The sequence below is a fragment of the Ruditapes philippinarum genome, unplaced genomic scaffold (assembly GCF_026571515.1).
Source record: "Ruditapes philippinarum isolate M1 unplaced genomic scaffold, ASM2657151v2 ctg488_1_1_1_1, whole genome shotgun sequence".
Classification (NCBI taxonomy): Eukaryota; Metazoa; Mollusca; class Bivalvia; order Venerida; family Veneridae; genus Ruditapes; species Ruditapes philippinarum.
Window position 1 is genome coordinate 65335 of NW_026853285.1, and position 6000 is coordinate 71334.

Here is a 6000-nt window from a genome sequence, read left to right on the forward strand (position 1 = left end):
TTATGCTCTGCTATTCACTTCTATTAAACATGTTCAATATAAAGTTTTAAGTTTATATCTCAAATACCTTTAGAGGTATGGTCCTTGCAAACTAATGATAGTGAATACAAAGAGCAATAACTCCAAAACTGGAGAGTTGTCATTCTTGTTTGCGGTATTTTACTTTATTGAAATCTATCCTCCAGTGAAATTTCAGATGAATTGATCCTTTATGACACATTGTCCAAAAATTAACGCAAAAAAACTGAACAAAAGACAATTACTTCAAAGAACTATTATTCTTGTGTTTTCTAGAGTATTCCTCCTCAATGAGATATATCCACAGTTGGTATCTAAAATATTTGCTCCAGCTTTGCCGTGCCAAGATGTCCTGCCATGTGCTTCCTTGCGTCGCAATGTGGTTTATACCTTTTCCCATACTGGTCACAAATTCAAATACTTTCTGCAAAACAAAACGTTATTACATTTTTAAAATGTATAAACAATTTGTTTCTTATTTAAGCGACTCTTTTAAACGAGGAATTGTTTCAACACAACTTTTTTCCCTTATACTAATCCTCTAAGAAGACATATTTACGAGACTGTTTAGTAATTTAAATATTAGTATCGTATTTTAAAAATGCTGTTTCATTGAATTCTTACTGATCATATGAATATATGATCGTGGATATAAAGATATTTTGAAAAAAATAATAATATCTTAAGACAGCAATGTGCTTTCAAAATGTGTATATATTTAGGTCCGAGTGGGAGCATCTCTGAAATTGAGTCCGAGTGGGAGCATTTTCCATTTTTATAAAAAGAATTAAGAAAAACTGACTTTTGAATAGAAATATTTGAAACTAATATAGATTAATGGGTATACATGACTCGGTTTATGTTCCGGTACGTTAAAAATAATTTTAAAGAAGGTTTTCAACCTTATTTCATATATCTTTCGGGAGAAGTCCGAGTGGGAGCATTCAGAGAAAAACACTTATCCCGTTTTCAGGCCTAAACCAGGCAATAAATCTATAAACTTTTTTTACAATTATCTCAAGTACTATAGCCATTCTTTGGTGCGCTACATGATTTTTTAATACTCTTACGTTTTCTTATATTAAAATTGTATTTTACCTTTGAGTCGACGAAAAAATGGTCCCAGTGGGAGCATTTAGCAGGTGCGCGATGACGTAGTATCCTACCATTGATATATCAGGGAAAAAAAACTGAGCACTGAAAATAAAATTATAAAATTTTTGCAAATAGTAAGTTGAACTGAAATGTGAACTGCTTTTTCTCCTAATGCCCTGCACATTGTACTGTTTACATGCAGCGCCGTAGCAACACTTAGCAAACCTGCCCTGGTTAAAATTTGAAAAGTTATAAATATATTAGGTTGAAAAATCAATCTTGAAAATAAAAATAAAGAAAAGAAAAGTCTCCAATATAAGTTAAAGCAGAATGAAACAAATAAGGCTAAGTGTTGTGGAGACCGGCATTTACGAATTGATCACCTTATCTTAGACCTACCACACCCAAGTGCAGCACATAGGCACCGCATAAAAGCACAGTCCTATTCTTGCAAACAATCAAAATGTTAATACAATATCCCTCCAAGAAGGCTTTGAAATATATACATTGTATGTGATAAATCATATTATCCAAACATTAACACAATTTTTCATTTAATACTTAGTTTATATGTGTCATGTTCATGTGAAAGAAACTTTTGTGCTCCTGTACACTGAAAGCTTGGACTGATCATCTATGAAGGATGCTAGATTAAATGGTCTAGCTTTGATACATATTCATTAACAAATGTCACTTGACTATAATGAGATTTTAAAGTTTTAGGATTCTCCTGGAAACAGAAATGTCTTGGCCTTTTCATAAAGCTGTGAACCTGAGCTAATAGATAAGAGAACATAACATTTTCTTGTTTGTTTTCAAAGATATAAATAAATGTAAATTTTAACAAGAGCTGTCTGTAGGACAGCACGCTCGACTATTCTAAGTGCTTGATAGTAAAAGAGCCTTGATATTGTTAAATTTTATAAGTTCACAAAAGGGCTAATTTTTTTTTATAAATTCATGTTATAGGCCTTACAGAGAGTCTAATTATACAGAATTGGCTTGACTATTCGGAAGGTAATGTCACAAGGTTTTTTTTATTGAGTATAATATATATATATACTAATTACCTATGAATACATAAATTTGACAGTAAAAGGTACAAAGGCTTGTTATTAAGATGTTTTATCAAGTAAATCACTGCTTTATTATTATGAATGCATAAAATTGTCCCAAAAAAGGCACAAACCCTTCAGTAGTTATTGAGATAACAGCTTACAAGCAAAACTTTACCATGAATTTCTAAGTTGAAAAAGGGGAGAAAAATCAGCCTAAATGCAAGATTGAATTATGGATCTTTGTCAGTGACCTACAATTATGAACCCTAAATGCATATGTGAAGTTTTAGATAAATATCTTTAATAGTTATTGAGATATGTAAAACTTGCATGTAAACATTAACCAAAGAGACTAAGTAGAAAAGGGGATATGAATCAGCCTTAATGCAAGATAGAGTTATGGAACTTGGTCAGTGACATACAATTATGACCCTCCAATTATGACCCTAAGTGCATGTGTAAAGTTTTCAAGAAAATATCTTTGAAGACCGTTAACCTTTAACCAAAATTTCTAAGTTTCAAAGGGGCAAATAATTCTGCAAATATTGCAGACAGAGTTATGCAATTTTGCAAACTGATGTACATTGTTACTATAAATAAGTATTTTAAATTTTTCAATTGAATATCTCAAGCAATAATTGAGATATTTTGACTTTACAAAAAACTTTAACCAAAAATTTCTAAGTTCCAAAGGGGCATAATTCTGTCAATATGGTAGGCAGAGTTATCCAACTTGTCAATCTGATGTACATTGTTACTATAAATAAGTATTGTAAGTTTCAATTGAATATCTCAAGCAATAATTGAGATATTTAACTTTACAAAAAACTTTAACCAAAATTTCTAAGTTTAAAAAGGGGCATAATTCTGTCAATATTGTAGGCAGAGTTATCCAACTTGTCAATCTGATGTACATTGTTACTATGAATAAGTATTGTAAGTTTCAATTGAATATCTCAAGCAATAATTGAGATATTTGACTTTACAAAAAACTTTAACCAAAATTTCTAAGTTTAAAAAGGGGCATAATTCTGTCAATATTGTAGGCAGAGTTATCCAACTTGTCAATCTGATGTACATTGTTACTATAAATAAGTATTGTAAGTTTCAATTGAATATCTCAAGCAATAATTGAGATATTTGACTTTACAAAAAACTTTAACCAAAATTTCTAAGTTAAAAAGGGGCATAATTCTGTCAATATTGTAGGCAGAGTTATCCAACTTGTCAATCTGATGTACCTTGTTACTATAAATAAGTATTGTAAGTTTCAATTGAATATCTCAAGTAATAATTGAGATATTTGACTTTACAAAAAACTTTAACCAACGCAGACGCCGACGCGGACGCGGACGCCGACGCCGGGGCGACTACAATAGCTCTCATATTCTTCGAATAGTCGAGCTAATAAAATGGTATAAAGATGATAAGATTCAGAATGACAAAAAGTTTGTCCCAGACTGCTCAAAAATGCACCAGACAGACTGCAGAGACATTCTAGGTAAAAATAATTTCTGGAGGGAGAATGCCCATCCCCTAATTGGCCTCTATATCAAAACAGGTCTGGCTAATCCATTGACATGAGATAAAGTTTTAGTGTTTCCATACAATGTACACCATGTGCCAACTCTCTGTTTATTATTATTAATGGCTTTACTTTTAACTAACACTATCTTAAAGTGTGTCTGTTCTATGTCTAGTTTTATTATCTGAAACTAAATGTATCTGACATTATCATTAATTTAATTCATACTTTAATTGAAATAATAAACATGTTTATCTAAACACTGATACACCACATCCTGATGATTAATAACAACATTACTCTTTGCAAAGCACAATCATTTTTTATAATTATTAATGGAGATTATAATGCTCCATTCCCACAACTTCAATACCAGTTTTCTGGCCTCAACTGACAGTATGATTTTGAAGTACAACACCAATTAAAACTAAGATGTACAGACAAATCTTAATGTGTGAAGGCTACTATTTCTTAAATTCGGAAACCTTAAGTCTAGATGTGATTATTTCCCTTAATGGGCAATCATCTGTTTTCAATTTTTGTTGACTTATCTTTTAACTTTTGCAGTCAAGATTTCCAGTTTTCCATGGGAATTTAATTATAACATGACTTGTCATCATACCACTGACAGCAGTAGTGATACCCTTGCATGTTTTATTATCCCATCATGTTTCAAGAATGTGTGTACAGTTTAAAAGCTGGAGGATATGGTAATCGTTTTATGAAAACTTAGATTTTCGTTTTCACTGTATCCATAATCCTTTTGTCTGAATAAATACCTGTGAATGGTGTCAGTTTATTTATTTTTTTTTTTTTTTTTGCTGTTTTATCAAAATTGGATCTCTAACATGTTAATCAATTAGACATGAAATTGGTTTTATAGTTTCATAAACTTTGCATTTTGTTCTTAATTTTAATAGCATCAAATTTCTGGATATGTGTATCCTTCCATATTGGTTTGAACTCTGGAATCTTTCAATATTTTGTTCAATATTTAGCCAACAACAGAACAATGAAAATAACAATAAAACTAGACATGCAAAGTCAAGCCCGCTCATCTTAATTCAAACCTGTCTCAGCTTCAGATCAAGGAAAAAGATGTATGACTGTATACATGTGTGCGCAACACATCCTCTTTATACCGAAGGCAAATCTTAACATTATCTTAGGTGGCCTTGACCTCTGACCCAGTGACCTAGTTTATGTGCATGACACATAGTCATGATGAACATTTATGCCTGAACAATTCTTGTTATTTGAAAATTCCTCCATGCACAAAGAAGTTATGGCATGGACAAGTTCAGATGCTCACATGCACACACAAACAACCATTTTGACAACTATGTTGAGTTCATCGCAACAGGTCTCAACAAAAATCCTCTGACCACTAAGCATAATACTTCAGAGCATAAGCTTTAATTTAACCTTTGACCTCTACCTTATTTTGTGCGAGACAACTCAAATCAACATGGAGAACATTAAATTTTGTGCTAAGTTATCCATCCATGTATATAAAAGTTATACCAGCAAATGAATGTTTTAATTTATTATTTGACCTTTAACCCTTAAGTGTTGCCTTGACTATTTGTTCCAAGCTATATTGAAATCCCTCCATGCATGTAGAAGTTACACTCTAGACACAGTTTTGGTGCTGACCCCCAAGTGTAATCTTGACCTTTGAGCGGTGGACCTGGGTTTTGTTTGTGTGCAACACACAACCCCATCATGGTTAACATCTGTATCAAATTATTTTGTTATCCTTCAAAGAATAAGCAAGATATAGACCAAACAAATCTTGGCCAACAAATTTCATTATTTTTATTGAACTTTTGACCTCTTGTAACCTTGAAATTCACTTTGCAAGAGACAACTCAACTCAAAACGGAGAACATTTGTGCTAAGTTATATTAAAATCCATCTATGCATATAGAAGTTATACTCGCAAATTTTATGAATGTTTTAATTTGTTATGTGACCTTTCAACCCTATGTGTGACCTGACCTTACCAGACAATGAATTTTTCGTGGGGCACTCCGCCTCATTATGGAGAATATTTGTCTGGAGTTATATTAAAACCCCTCCATGCATGTAGAAGTTACACCTTGAATGTTTATCACTGTACTTTATACAGTTATTATACTACAAAATGCAGAATCAGCCTACTATATTAATATTATACTCCTGGTTTAGACCCAGGGATTAAGATTGGGTTGGCCCTCAGGCTAAAAAATAGTTTACAGCACAAAAACTTTAATTTGAAATCTAGAGATAAATAGGACAGCTTTCCATATACTTTGTATATAA